The sequence below is a fragment of the Betta splendens genome, chromosome 10 (assembly GCF_900634795.4).
Source record: "Betta splendens chromosome 10, fBetSpl5.4, whole genome shotgun sequence".
In the NCBI taxonomy this organism is placed as follows: domain Eukaryota; kingdom Metazoa; phylum Chordata; class Actinopteri; order Anabantiformes; family Osphronemidae; genus Betta; species Betta splendens.
Genome location: NC_040890.2, coordinates 3572057 through 3588612, shown reverse-complemented (window position 1 = coordinate 3588612; position 16556 = coordinate 3572057). Strand labels below are relative to the sequence as shown.

Genomic DNA, 16556 nt, shown 5'->3' with positions numbered 1-16556 from the left:
ACTGTACAGGAAGGGTCAGAGCAGACTCTACCTGCTGAGGAGACTGTGGTCTTTTGGAGTGAGAGGGCCACTCCTGAAGACCTTCTATGACTCTGTGGTGGCATCAGCCATCCTGTACGGTGTGGTCTGCTGGGGCAGCAGCATCACAGTGAGGGACAGGAAAAGACTGAACAGGATCATCAAGAAGTCCAGCTCTGTCCTGGGTTGCACTCTGGACACGGTGCAGGAGGTGGGTGAGAGAAGGGTCATGGCTAAACTGACATCCATCATGGACCAGGAATCTCACCCACTGGAGGACTCACTGTCTGCTCTGGAGAGCAGCTTCAGTAGCAGACTGATCCACCCTCGCTGTGTGAAGGAGAGATATCGTAGATCTTTCCTACCTGCTGCTGTCAGACTGTACAATCAGAACTGTTGACCACGTCCCACCACAGTCACTCACCCACTGCATCAGTGGTTTATATAGCAACCTGCTCTGCACAATATTTGTGTAAATCTGTGAACAATCATGTATATTGTTACCGGCACAAATCTTATACCCATTACTGTGCAATAACCCTGCAATGACCTCATCCTCACTCTAACTGTACTGTACTGCTTTGTACTGTACTGTACTGTACTGCTTTGTACTGTGCCAACACAAACTGTTCTGTACCTGTATTCTCGCTCATCTGTACTGCTGTTGTGAGAGGTAATTTCCCCACTGCGGGACTATTAAAGGTTTTCTTATTCTTATTCTTATATAATATGAATTGGTGGTGTTGACACTGTATTTAAAACCCTTTTTGCAGATTGAACAGGTTGGTGGGTTGGTGTGTGTCTGCTTCGCTCTGGCATACCAGCACAGGCATGCCACTTACATAGGCACTTTGAGGTGCAGACAGACAAAATAGTTAGGATGCGTCTGGCAGCAGTGCATACGGGAGTAAAAATTCAACAAAAGCATTGACATTTTCGACCCCTACGGATTGGCCATTCCATGGTATCGATTAAAACTAAAACCTGCTTATTGCTGTTGGTGGTTGGTGTTTAATTTTAAAACACCATTAAACACCATGATTCGCCCCCTACAGGTCATTTTAATGTAGCACATGGTGCATGTCAGCTAAGGCAGTGGTTGCCAACTGGTCTGGGGGTACATGGGACCGAGTTACACAAAACCAGAATAAATGAAAAAATCACTATTATTAATCAGAAACTTGATGACAAAACCAAAAAACACTGTTAATTGCATACAAAATAAATCAGGAGGGGAAGAACTCAACAGAAAAACCAGTATAACAAAGAAAACCAGACTAACCAAAACAGTGGTAACTAAAAGAGTCTAACCTAAATGGCACAATGCATGTCCTAGGTGTACGTTGTACCCACATGTACAGCTCCGGAGGCGTACAGGTAAGTAGAAGAGGTTTAAATCAGACCTTGTCAGGATAAAGGCAATGGTCAAAACACAATAGCAGAATGGCAGCAGTACAGAGGCGGCAGGCAAGAGCGGGGTCAAGAACACAGGCAGCAAGTTGGTATCAGGTTGAGCAGGCAAAACTGAGGTTCTGGCTTCAGCAGATTGACATCAACTAAACTGATAACTTGACCGGAAGTAAAGCGAGGCAGAAACAGGGTGAAACAGAAACCCGGAAATAACAAAATAAAACAGGAATCATGAGCATAAACCTGACATGACATGACAAAAGGCAATCCAGAAAACTTTCAGGAAATGGGGAGTCCATGGCAATGATGATGAGCTCACAGCAGGGCGATCTGTCAGCAGCAAGATAATTTGTCTGTAAACCAGAGGAATAGCAGGCCCCACAGTCGGTGGATCAGGTAGGTCCAATCACTGCAGCCCGGGAGGTTCGTCAGACCACAATGCACTCTGGGTGTTGTGGGATATGACAATTTTCAGCCACAACACATTATACTGCTGCTTTTCCCTGTTTGCTCTGGACACAGACCTCAATGGTAAACGTTTGTACACATTTGTATCCCTTTAACTATCTATCATTTTTTTAAACTATAAATAAAGCATAAACATTTGTCCATTTTTTCTAGAAATGTCCAAAATATTAGAAAAAAACTGCAGAAAGCTGTATCAAGATATGGGGATATGGTGATCACTCACTTACTCACACACTTGCACAAGGTACATAAACAGATGAACCAAATGGAGCAGTGCAGCAAGGACAGGAACACAGCAGTGAGACTGCCACCAGATGAGAATTACTGAGCTAAGGTGACTGAGAACATTGAACGTTATTGGGAATCTACAGTACATGTAATGTTGGCTGTAGCCACGGTTCTTGGTCACCAGAATAGCTTGTGATCCTGTCAATTGTCACTTCTTATCGGTCAGGCCAAGCTCATACACTGTGCTTGTTCTCGGAAATGCAACTCTGGATCACACAAGAAACACTTTTTTTGTCTGGTTGCCATTTGCTATTGTTCAATTTATTGCATCAATAACAAGCCTTTTATGAGTCCTTTAAAATAGAAAACTCCTAGTAATAACTGTTTAATAATCATGTCTGAGTGTCAATCAGTGGCTCAGCTGAGGCATCCTGTCAAGGTTTTGGATAGTCTCCCATTAACTGAATACCTTCTTGGTGCCAGCCTTGATATAAGCAATGGTTCAGGTAAACAGCAGATCGTTAACAAGACTCTATAAGCCACGACTGGGAAACATCCTATTTTAAACGTATACCTGAGCGGATCAGGAGGAAACCAAGTGTTCCTGAGGGAAACCTATGCAACAAAAGCAAAATGGAAAATATCGCCCTCAGCAGTACTTGTGTAGAGCTATATGTGCTTCAGCAGCATGTGGGAAGTGACATGGGGGCTGTGAAGCCTAAAATATGGGACGTCTGATAACAGGTGTCAGCGGCTGGTGTCGAATAGCACAAACAAGAACGTTGCTGCTTCTGGCTTTGCCCCACATCAACAGCTGTGTAATTTTGATAACACAGTTCAGAATCTGGGCTACAGTACTATAATGCTACAAAGTGCTCACCGCTGGTAAAACTAGCTTCAAGCTTTAAGTATAAAAAAAAAAACCCAAACACACTTTTCAGTTCAAACTGATAGATACACAAACAGAGGAAAGTGGAACTGCAGGATGTCACAAGGTAAAGAAGGTGTTAGATAGATACTGTTTAGCTGTGATGACATATTCTATATTTTTGAAGTTATCTTATAGAAGAATCTATAGATATAAGTAACCTATAGAATCCTTCCTACTTTTGTACTTATTACGCTCCCTGTTTATGTACATTCACGTCTCTCCCTGCATTGTCTGTTCTTCACTGTGAGGCTATATATTCGCGATCCTTTGCTTTCTCACTCTGCACTACAGCAGCATCTTGTGTGTTACTGTTAAGTCTTGTTATCAAAGAAGAACCATCAAATGGACTTCTCGGTTTCTCAAGGTTTTCCCACAAGAGGTCTGCAGAAACATGAACTAGACACAAAGTCAATACACACTAAAAAATTTCACAGTTGTTGTTGACATGTTCTACTTCTACTGTAGATGATATAATTTATAACCCTATTAAAATTTAGATTTTGTAAATAACATTACATAAATCTAAAGCACTTGTACTGTACATTCCTAGATTAATTTTATTTTATTTTACAGAGTACAATCTGCAAAAAGGAGCAAGGTAAGTCAAGATGAAGACAAGACACATTTGCATAATGCAAATGCTGAAAGTCCATCTGTGAATCATGGTGAATGAAATCTTGTGGTCTGAAGCCGAACCATGACATGTTTCAAGCTACAAGACGGGAGGTAAAATTGACTATTGGGACAGTTTAATGGTAAGCCAGAAGTAAAAAATCAATCTACATACAAAAAAGAAACCAACAATCCTTCATGTGAATAAACATTGACATCATGACATGAATCCAGTTACACATGAAATAACAACCCTTCACATGGACGATACTTGGCATGATTAATCTTGATAAAATGGTTCAATGCATAGATAAACCAGTCTTACACTATCTGTCCACAAACCATCAGGTCATAATCTTTAAATATCCAGACATGACCTGACTTTGCCATAACCTGTGCTCAGAAAACAACCTAGGGCTCCATCTACAAGGGCTTCTGGCGTAAGCAAGAATCTACGCTAATGTTCAGATGTATCAAAAACTACATTGAGTAGAAATGTGTGTGGATCTATGGTAGCTACATGACTGGCGTAAGTACTTTTCTACAGCTACTGGGCCATTGGCAACACTAAGAGGTGAAACTGGAAAACTGTTAATCACGTGAAAAGGATCATTAGTCACACCAGAGACAAACAAACAATACCTAGATAAAGCATTTCCATACGGAAATGCACAGTGAATGCTGCCATACTGAATGTATTCCTAAATAATAATTAATAATTAATTAATAACTGCTAAAAGTATGTAAAGCATAGATTAATGTATCTAAAGAGAATTCAGATTGGTTGATTAAACAGAGCTGAATATTTGAAGAAGAAATAAAACAATAAATAAAATAATAATAATAAAATAATAAATCAAACTAAGGAAACTTAAAAAAGATATGTTGAAATTGAAGGAAGGTTTGCTCAGTTTCATTTATATAGCTTAATGTAAGAAATAGCTAAATATAATTAAACAGTTATGAGTTAGAAAGCGGAAACAATAGCTCAAAGTTGTGGAAATATTCAATATAGCTTAAAGTAGCTCCAGAGGAAGTAGCTGAATTGTAAATTGAGAAAAGGTGAAGCTTTAGACTAGGCTCATCATAATTACTCAGCCAAAACCGGAAAAATGACAATTTAGGCTAAAGATTTGAATTGGTGCTTTCATTTTGAAAGGATTTGGAGGACGTGTGTGGGGATACTTACTAAACTATAAAATGGTCTCATTAAGTAGTCATATTTATCCAGTCAAAACCAGAAAACTTAAATTTAAAGTTTTACATTACTACTTTTATTTTGAAAGGATTTGGAGGCTGGACTTGCTAGACTGTAAATCATTTTTATTAATTAGCAGTCATTACATATTCAGAGACATAAAAATGACAAAAACAAGCTAAATTTAATTGGTGCTTTTATTTTGACGAGTTGAAGGACATAATAGAAGCGTGTGTACGTAATTTAACTCATACTAAAGCAGTTGAAATCAGAAATTTTACTATTTTTAGATAAAGATCTGGATTGGGGCTTTTACTTTAAAAGGATTGGAAGCACTGTGTTGTAGCTAAACTGTAAAATAGTTTCATTATCTAGTCACAATTACCCATTCAATAGCAAAAATAGTGCTATTAAAGCTAAAATGCTTTGGTGCTTTTATTTTCAAAGGATTCAGAGGAAGTGTCTGACTAATTACTAAACAATCAAAGGGTGTAATGAAATAATCAGTAATATGCATAGAGTTCCTGCACTGAGCATCAAGACTTTGACCTGTCAGTCACAGCAGCAGCTGCGCCGTTGTCATGGAGACAAAAGGCTGCAAAATCAGCTCCATTCTGCACTGTGAAAGCAGAGTTGCACCCCTACTAAACAGGCTTATTACAGCAAAACCATAATAGCTATCAAAAATATAATTACACTTTACGAGTGCCAAGGCTTCAAAGAGCAACTTGTGTGAGTTTTATTTCTGAGGAGTAAATATTGTGGCCACAGTCGCGATTTAAATATACCTGTCCTTCTGCAATCCTCCCCAGAAGTCAGCAAAACATTTCCATTCTGTGGGAAGAATTGTGGAACTCTCTGTACAGAAAATGCACAGAAAAAAAAATTGCATAGTGAAAGCAATAAAGAGGGATCGAACTCAAGCTAACTCAGCCAGACAAAAGTCATTCAGCTTAACCACTGGACTAACGTAGAATATAGGAATGGCACCGTAGAATGACTAGTCATGGATAATGCTTAAATTTGAATGTGACAACATTTATTTTATAGCTAGTTGTTGCACTTCATACCTACCACATTTGAGCACACAACAAATACTTAATAGTAAAATAGGTTTGCTGTAATATGTGCGTTACAGGTACAGTCGTAGCACTTCAGAGCCACCACCTTTTTTACTGCAGTAAGGTTGCGTTGCCACTGTGCAATTAGTGCGTCCCCGACAAAGGATTTTTAATCCTGCAGCAAGCTGAAAAAAATCAGGGTGCTAGTCTTGTTTTAACCACCAGGTGGCGCAACGATGTGAGGTCCGACTGTTCATTTCTATCTAGAGCTGTACACATAAATATCTGTGTGGTGATTATTAAGCAAAAAAAAATTATGGCATTTTTATTGTATCATTAAATGTAGAGTAGTTAATTTTTAAATATTATAGATTATTATGCGTCTTTGCTTGCTATTGTGCACTAGTGTTTGTTTTCAATTGCCAAAGTTGCTGATGTCTTTACACAGTTCCCAGGCCAGCAGAGAGAGACATAGTCCCTCCTCCAGCCAATCCAATATGACAAGTATAAAAACATAATTTTTTTTTATTCATGAATCTGTGTTATGAATGTATTTTACATCTGTAATTGTCTTGTTAGTTTGTTAGGTTCGTTAGTCATGAAGAAATAATACAACACAAACTGTTTTTTCGTTTCTTGATTTGAGCGACAAACAGAATTCAAGGGGGGGTTTTTTCGACACAAGGCATGAAGTTGGATTTAAAGCTGTTTTTTCCTTTTGAGAAAAAAGCAGAAACCGACAAAATAAGTCATTTTGCTCTGACTCTGAATGAAACAAGCCCGAATGACAGATGATGTGTCTAGACAGAGCATAACCAGAAATGTATGCATGTGCAAATGCAGGCACATGCATACGCGTCTCTGCTAGAAGTAGACAATGATGTGACGTTCCAACAATTTGGTGCTGAGGAGCCACTTATTCATAGGCAGATGACTTGGATCAAGTTGTCAATACGCGCTAGTGATGGTTGTCAATTGCTGATGTTGCTGCTGCCTTTATACAGTATGTCCTCGTGTTTTAGTACTGTGTACTGTCCGTGTACGTTTTAACAGTTTGATTTCCCCCTCCAGAATAAAAGCTAGAAAAACGAGTTTTAGAACGTTTTAGAACTGGAGGACCTGTTAATGTGTCTGAACATGCTGAGCATGTGGTTGTTTGGGTTGGTTGTCATGGCTAAGTAGTCAGGCAACAGCTCCCAGTAAGTCCAGTAACTTCATATTGTAACGAGAGAGCCCCCCACAACCACCACACACGCTTTAAGGTTTGCTCTGACGGTACGCATGTTAGACATCAGACGCGCAGTCTAAAGAAAGTGAGACTCTTATTTTGAAACACAGTACAACGACGACGGGAAGCTCAAGCACAAATTACCAGAAAAACAGATAAATAAATGGATTTAAAGCCATTTCCCGTTTTGGGGAAAAACGGAAACCAAGAAAACGACTAGTTTTCCCAGCTTTTGCTCTGGTGGGGAAATCAAACTGTTAAAACGTACGTGGATCGTTTTCTCGTTTATCTTTATAAAAGTGACAAACGGCGTTTAATCAAAGCAGCGTGTTAAAAACAAATGAACGAGCTGAAAACTGTGTTTTCAAAACCAGACAAATAAATGGATTTAAAGCCGTTTCCTGTTTTCTCGTTTTGGGGAAAAAACAGAAAACGAATCATTGTCTCGTTTTCCCAGCTTTTACTTTGGTGGGGAAATTAAACCGTTAGAACGTACACAGACTGGGTCGCTCTGCTGCCCTGTCTTTGTTGATTGCACACATTAAGAGAAGAGACACATTATGTTTCCGATTTATTTTGACTGTGCGTGCCATTGCAACTGAATGGGGGGCTGGGATGACTTAATGGCCTATAGTTTGCATAAATGATGAATCAATGAGGGTTATACTGGATGAAAACGAAAATACTCGTTCTGCAGCATAAACCACTTTGACCACTTTTAAAGTGTGTGTGAGAACAGTTAAACCAGTAAGACATATCCAATGTCCTTTAAACGGAAGCTCCAACATTTTACTTTACCGGAATGACATTAATCACAATATCTGCAGAAAAACAAACTTTTATTACACAGGCGACACTTTGGAACTCACTCTGCGCCGTTTACGGTGTCTGATGTTGGTTCAGTCGCTAAAGCAAACTTCACATCCCTTCCCCCTACTCCGTATTGGCACAAACATCAATATGTTACAGAGTCACCAGGTGCGAGTCAGAGTCAGCAGGTGTGAAATACTTTAGCTCCAAGACAAGGAAAAATCTCAATGGGAGATTGGGCAGCATGATCAGCTGCACCTATGTAGGCTGTGGGACGCCAAAATATCTGGGGTTGTGCAGTGTATGAGACACAGATATTCCCACCTATACATTACCACAGGAGTTAGCTGTATAGTTAGTGAATTAGCTTATCTAATCTGTAGCTGAAAGTGGTTGATACAAAACAGGTAGAGCTAAATATACCCATGGTTTAAAATAAGATGATTGTGTACACCTGCTCAAGAGTGATAGTGACCCTTCAGTCAAACTGTTGCTGAGCTCAATCACTGATTTACTGCAGCTGTGCCGTTTTAATGGAGACGGTGCTCCAAGGGCAGGAACCTCCACAGATCAGCTCAATCAGTTGGGGTGAAGCTGATTTGCACCCCTGCTTAACAGGCTTGTTACAGCAAAACCATAACGGTTATCACAAAAATAACGTCACTTTATGAATAAAGAGTAATATAGTCTCATCTCAATATTATATTTAATATTGAGATATATAATATCTTATTTTGAAAAGTGTGTGTGGTTAATTGCTAAAGTGTAAAACAGTGTGAATGACTAGTTACAGATGACCCTTTCATAATATAGCTTAAAGTTGCTTCTATATTAAATATATAACTCAATTTATATGAAGAAAATCATTGTAGTTACTGAATGCATAAGCATGCCTCCAATGGGAATCAAAACTGCGTCCGGCATTCCTCTCCCTCCGCATTCTCGTGCGCTCACTTTGCAATAATTCGGACGAACTCACTGTGCTGCTCAACAAAAACAGAGACTTTTCATCCTGTGTTTTGTGTTTTACGGAGACGTGGCTGTGCGACCTCATATCAGACGCTGCGCTACAGCTGTGGGGATTCCAACTGCACCGAGCGGACAGACACACGGAGCTTTCCGGCAACACGAAAGGAGGTGGAATATGGAATATGTTTCTATATCAACAGCGGCAGAGAGGAAAAGGTACTGGACCGCTGCTACATCACCATCAGCGGTGCTTATCATTCCGTCCCTCCACTGGGCCTGTCCGACCACATCATGGTGCACCTGATTCCAGCCTACAGACAGAAATTAAAACTCTGCAAGCTGGTTGTGGGGACCTGCAAGAAGTGGACCAGTTAAGCTGTGGGGGAACTTCAGGAGTGTCTGGACCGCACAAACTGGGACGTTTTCCGGTCTGCCACCAACAGCTTGGATGAGTAAACAGACACTGTGACGTCCTACATCAACTTCTGTGAGGACAGCTTCATTCCAACACGCACCAAGGTGAGCTACAACAATGACAAATCCTGGTTCATAGCTAAGCTCAGACAGCTGGGGTCAGAGAAAGAAGCTGCATTCAAAAGTGGGAACAGAGACAAATACAAAGAGGCCAAGCACAGATTTAGCAAGGAGGTGAGAAAAGCTAAATCAGCCCACGGTGAGAGAATGGAACAGCAATTCTCAGCCAACAACTCTGCTTCTGTCTGGAAAGGGCTCAAGACAATCACCAACTGCAAGCCCAGAGCCCCCCACTGTCTCATGGACCTGCGTCTGGCCAACGACCTGAATACATTCTACTGCCGCTTTGAGCAGGCAGCAGGCAGTCCTAACACCTTCTCCCAGCCATTGTCCAGCAACAACCCTTCCCCCCACAACCCCACCTGACCCATCCACACAGCTTCACACCTCAGCATCCCTCAGAGGGAGATGTAAACAAACTCTTTAAACAGCTGAACCCCCGCAAAGCTGCGGGCCCGGACTCTGTCTATCCCTCCACCCTGAAGCACTGTGCCAACCAGCTATCTCCAGTGTTCACAGACATTTTCAAAACCTCACTGGAGACCTGTCATGTGCCAGCCTGCTTCAAATCCTCAGTCATCATCCCTGTCCCCAAAAAGACCAGAATCACAGGACTGAATGACTACAGACCCGTTGCCCTGACCTCTGTAAAAGAAGACCTTTAAGCGCCTCGTCCTCTCCTAAAGTGGTAGCAGTTCAAAGTGACTAGCGTTTTCACTGCAGTACTGTTGCGCCACCACGGTGCAGCGGGTCTAAACATGTCTAGTCCTGCAGCGGGCTGTAAAAAATCAGGACGCTAGTCTCGTTTTAACCACCAGGTGGCGCAGTGTTGGCCAGAAGCCTCCAATGCACTATAGCATAACTGAGGTCCGACTGTTCATTTCTACCTGTAACACACATATATTACACCAGACCTATTTTACTATTAAGATTTTACCATTAAGTATCTGTTGTGTATGTGGGGAGTATCAGGGGCAACAACTTGTTGATGGCTTAGTTATTTTCTGTTCACTGCAAAGTTATAATTGTTCTGTGTGGTTTAGAACAGACCTGCGCCACAGCAGCAAAACGTTCTTGTTTTCATTCTCCTTAGCTTTTTCGTGTCTTTAAATAGCAGGCGTCTCTTAAGAATATGTACACACCCACCGCTCTAACATCTGATACAACATATTGGCTTCACATAATTCCATGATTATGGGTCGCGGCTTAATTAATATAATTTGAATGCGCATGGCCAAGTAAAGGCGTAGCGCGCAGTCCATCTGCGACTACAGCTGCTTATTTAGGTTTTAGACTTCCACAACGTGTTGATGAATGTTTTCCAATAGTCGTAGATTTTACGTAAATAACCATATTAATCATTTCAATTTGTTTTACAGCAGTTGTCGATCGTAACTTTGACAGGATGCCAGAACTCAGCAGATCTACAGCAACGCATTACAGCAACATGTTTGTTCGTACGTGTTTACTCTGTCTGCAGAACTTCAGTTTGACTTGTTTTGACTGCGCGTGTCATTGTAACTGAGTGGCTGAGATCACTCTTAATCAGCCCGTGTACGTTTCAACATTTTGATTTCCCATCCGTCCATCCAGCCACTTTCACAGGTGTTTCGTTTCTCTTGCGATGAGCAGCAAACAGATTTTAATCAAAGCACCGACTTACAAACCAATAAACCAGGCAAACATATTTGTTTTTTACAAAATGACACGGAATTGGATTTAAGGTGTTTTTTTTTTGTTTAGAGACAAACGAAAAACAAAAAAGTCTTTCTCTCGTTACCTCTGCTTACAATTTGGTGGAGACATCAAACTTATACACAAACACGTGACGTGTTTCAAAGTCGTGTGTCCAGACAGAGAGTGACCAATACACAAATGTATAGATGTGCAAATGCAGGCTACTTTGACTGTGCATGTCATTGTAACTGAATGAGTGGCTGAGATGACTTATTCAGCCCATGTACGTTTCAAAACTTTGATTTCCCATTTGCCCATCCATCCACCTTCACCGGCTTTCTTGTTTCTCTTGCTATGGGCGGCAAATAGATTTGAATAAAAGCACCGCCTTACAAACCAATAAATCGAGCAAAAACATTTTTTAACAAAAACAAATGGAATTTGATTTAAAACAGTTTTTCGTTTAGAGAAAAACAAAAAAATAACTCTTAATAGCTTTTCTGGTCGAATTTTTTGTAGCATTTTCCTTTAAAATATGCAGTGCATTTTAAATTAAATAATACTATTATTATTTATTACCTTAATTGTAAACACAGTATTAATTGCACAATTTGGACTGGCGATGATTTGCGCTTCTTCCATAATAATCATGGCTAATCAAGGAAGAAACTGCAGTTCATAGATTATATTCAAGGACGGTTTGATAAAGATTCAGTGTGTTTTTCAACTGAACTGTCAGCCAAGATAAGTGCATTATCAAATGAATGCGCTTGTCAGCGGGGAAGACATCAACTCTATTCAGTCGCTTATCAGTCCCTGCGAGTTAGCTGTCCTTTTCGATGCCTTGACAGTGTTTCATCGTCTGTAAACGATCTGAACAGTTTTTATAGTTTTACAAGACGTAATATGATGCTTACGTTTGATCGTTGCTTGTATTCCATGTAAAAGAGAACAGAGGGACTGAATAGGTATGCATTTAATTGCTACGATCTTCTGTCAATAAATGTTAAACCTCTGAGCCCTGACTTTTATGTTTTCTTTAGATTAAAAAAACAAATGTTGAATGTTCTCAAATTATATAATATTGCCGTCCTCCACGGCTCCCAGTGTTTTTTTTTATTGAAAATGTGGGTGTTACGGGTGGCTGACCCCTGGTCTAGATCATCCTTATTCACTTTATTAAATTTTAGTAGTGTAACCTTAGTAAGTATTCCTTTTTATTTTTTTCATTTTATGTTTGGGAAAACGTGGCATTTCAGCTACAGTGATTTTATTTGTAATTAACATTAGTTCCTACCTGCCCTTGGGCACAGGAAAGAGGTGATGCGGCATAAAGAAAAGAGTGTACATGTACCGTACTGTCTTGCCGTGTGGTGCATTAAAGGAGAATACCACGTAAAGAAAATTGTAGCCCGTACGAACAGCGAGAAATCAGTGTTACAGTCGCTTGTCTGCCACAAATCCAACGCTGCACGCGGGAGGGCGCACCATTCAGCTTCTTATTTTTGGTTTTAAACTTGGCCGTAATTTGCCATAACTTACTTACGTACATAACTATACTAACTACTATAATTGTCCACCACAGGCGACCAGCGGTTCGTAGTCTTGGGGATCGCCCTCAACTTCATACTCCAGCATCTGGACTCTCCAGGATCCTATGCCAGGATCCTGTTATTAGACTTCAGCTCGGCCTTCAACACAATAGTTCCATCCCTGCTCCGTGACAAACTCTCCCAGCTGAATGTGCCTGACTCCACCTGCAGGTGGATCACAGACTTCCTACGGACAGACAGCAGTAGGTGAGGCTGGGGAAGCTTGTCTCGGATACCCAGACCACCAGCATCGGATCCCCCCAGGGCTGTGTCATTTCACCCCTGTTATTCTCCCAGTACACAAACAGCTGCACATCTGGACACCAGTCTGTCAAACTCCTGAGGTTTGCTGACGACACCACCCTCATCTGTCTCATCTCTGACGGTGATGAGTCGGCCTACAGAAGTGAGATAGCCATTCTGGTGTCATGGTGCAGCGCTAACAACCTGGAGATCAATGCTCTGAAGACGGTGGAGATGACAGTGGACTTCAGGAAGGACCCAGCCCCCCTCCCCCTGTCATCCTCTGTGACACCCCGGTGACCTCTGGGGAGTCCTTCTGCTTCCTAGGCACCATCATCAGTCAGAACTTCAAGTGGCACCAGAACATCAGCTCCATCACTAAGAAGGCTCAGCAGAGAATGTACTTCCTGAGACAACTGAAGAAGTTTCACCTCCCTGTAAAGATGTTGCTAAACTTCTACACTGCCATCATCAAATCCATCCTCACGTCCTCCATCACAGTCTGGTTCACTGCGGCCACAGCCAGAGACAAGGCCAAGCTGCAGCGTGTCATCCACTCTGCGGAGAAGGTGATCGGCAGCCACATCCCGTCTCTCCAGGAGCTGCACATCGCCAGGACCCGGAGACGGACAGCCAGGATTGTAGCTGACCCCTCTCACCCAGGACACACTTTCGGCCCCTTACCTCTGGCAAGAGGCTACGGTCCATCAGGACCAGGCCCTCATGCCACAAGAACACCTTCTTCCCAAATGCAGTAAGCCTATTGAACAGTGCCCCAACTCCCCCCAGCTGACCCCCCCCCAACTAAAGGACTATCGCTGGCGCTTACAGGCCCCACCATCCCAGTCTACCTGTGCATCCTCTTCACTCCACTGTATATAGCCTGTTGATAACTTCATTTTAGCTTATCCTTAAATTGCACTATTCAAATAACATGTTTGCACTATTCACTATGTCACCATGTCATGTTGTATGTCGCACTGTCACCATGTAAGGTTGTATGTTGTACTGTCACCAGGTTGTTGTATGTAGTTCAGTCACCTTGTCATGTTGTACTGTTGTCATGTCATCCTGTATGCTGTACTGTCACCATGTCATGTTGTATGCCATGTTGTATGTTGTACTGCTACCATGTCATGTTGTATGTTGTACGTTTGTTTGTACGTTTGTACTTTTTGAACTTTTATGCTGAGATGCACCACCTGCCAACACCAAGTCAAATTCCTCGTTCTGTAAAGTGCGCTCTACAGAACCTGGCAATAAAGCTTTTCTGATTCTGATTCTGAACTAGATCTCCTACTCACGAGTCAAGGACTTACAGTATACCATTGAGCCAAAGGATATGAGTGGTGGATGAGGAAAAAGCTGAAGCGATTAAAAAAAATATACGAAAGCTCGTGATTTTGACTTATGCTTTAACTTTTGATTAAAGTCTTGTTCTAAACAGGTATCGAACCAGGATTGCCTGGTTCGTTTATATATACTGTATATATATAAACTGAACATTTTGAAAACAATAATATAGTTGAACATTGGTGATACAATATGATAATTATTTTTGTCAATACACATTTAGATTTTGACATTGTAGCATAAACATGCCTTAGACGGCAGTCGAACCCAGGCCTTCCACTCTAGGGTCACGGACTTAAAGGGGTCATATAATGCGAAATCCGCTTTTTAGACATCTTGGAGCGTTCCTATGACTCTATGGGTCACATTTACACACACCGAGCACGGTAGAAGTGCATTTCCTCCTTTTTTCACATTTTGAGACTTTATCCAATGGAGACAGACCTCGTCCTACACTGAAACCATTACAACCATGTCGTCACAGGTGCAGGAAGTCCTCCCTGCAAATCCTGAACTACCACCCCCACAATGATACCGAACCAGAACTGGACTTCTGCCATTTCCCCCCTCTTACTCACCGTGAACAGACGAACATGGCAGCGCTCAAGTTTTCCCATAGAAAGTGTTCAGTTCTTGGGTGTTTTAACCAACACCAAAGTCTATTAACATTCCAAGGGATCAACAAGTAAGGACTTCGTGGGTCACTTTTATTTTAAACAGACCAGTGCTAGAAACACTGCCTCAGCATTTATACGTGTGCTCATTTCGAACGAGGGTGCATACAATGCTGGATTTGTTTCAAGGCTCCTGTTGGATAAAAAGGATCTATTCCTACAGTCCATCATCAACTCACTGAAGTAAGTACATGCTTGATACTTATAATGTTTTAAAATGTTAGTTTGTCTGTTTAAAATGTAGTAGCCTATGTGTGAGGCAAGTTAGTAGCTAGCTATGTTAACGGCTACAGCCAGTCGACCGAGCCTTTGTCCCCTTCAAATAGGTTATGTAGGCTCCTGCAGCCACACACCTGCATGGAGAAAAGCTAACAGCTATCGGCCTTCGAGTGGCTACAGGCAGGGAATGGTGGGTCTAGATTTTGGCCTTTTTCTGAAATCACATACACCTGGGAGGAACAGCTAATAGTTATCGGCCTTCAAGCGTCTACAAGCAGGGGACGGTGGGTCTAGCTTTTGGCCTTTTTCTGCAATCGCATACACATGGGGGGAAATGTGGTGACTTCAACAGCCTCCTCTTCAGCTTCAGGGTCAGATTCGGGATCGTAGATGTATGGTTGTACTACGCTACCAGACCAGCTGGCTATTGTCGTGCAGTCCTGTAGTTGGTCTTTTTCTTCTGTGGAGAATTGTGTTGGATTGCATTCTGTTCATTTTGCACTACTGCCACCTATTGTATCCTAACCATGTGGTGGCTCGTATCCATGAATGGTGTGAATGTGAATGTTTAATAGTAATAACATAATCAAGATAGTGGCAACTAAACAAAAAGCTGACTGTTGCAACACTGAAAGCTACAGTTTTGATGTAAATGTTGTAAAAAAAGCTTGCAAGGCAAAATCATATACTGTATCAATGGTTGCAAAGATAACTTATTTACACACTGTTGCATTGCATTACCCATAAGACATTTCTCCATTCATTTAATAAAAGTTGGAAAAAGCTTAATAACTTGATAAATATGAAACATATGAATGAGAAAAACAATAGTCCGCGTTATCTTAAAAAGCTGCACGTTTTGATATTTGAATGGTTTCTGTAGCTTAAAATATGCGGGGACTAGTTAGATGCAAATGGAAGAACTATAATAATAAAGATTAGAAAAACAATACAGTGAAGGCGTGTCTAAAATTAGATGAGATGAAAACTATGCGCAAAACGGTGCAAACATGTAATTTGTAACAATGACTCCAACCAAGTTAGAGGATCCGTAAGAGGATCAAAGGCGTCTGTTCTAACACGCATAACACAGCGACAAGCTTTGAAACCAGTGCACTTCCAGCTGCTGACCACACTAGGGTTCTAGCTGTATGGGACACAATTATCTAAGGGTTGATTGGGCAACATTAAAGCATAGTTTGCAGCCTAGTTTACCTGACGTGATCGGACCCATCAATTGACACAAGTCTACATGATTTTTTTTTATTTCATCAATTGTACTAATATGGGCAAATTTGGCTACAGTTAGCAACGTTGTGGCGAGGTGCCAG

The 16556-nt window shown here is 41.3% G+C and overlaps 1 protein-coding gene across 1 annotated transcript in view; it reads left to right on the top strand.

Moving 5' to 3' along the window:
- slitrk2 (SLIT and NTRK-like family, member 2) overlaps positions 1-14310 on the top strand; it is a 74134-nt gene extending 59824 nt beyond the window's left edge. Inside the window, exon 3 of the transcript XR_008695854.1 lies at positions 12730-14310. The gene's annotated coding sequence lies outside the window, so the exon portion shown is untranslated. The remainder of the gene's footprint in view (positions 1-12729) is intronic.
- Positions 14311-16556: the final 2246 nt, after the last annotated feature.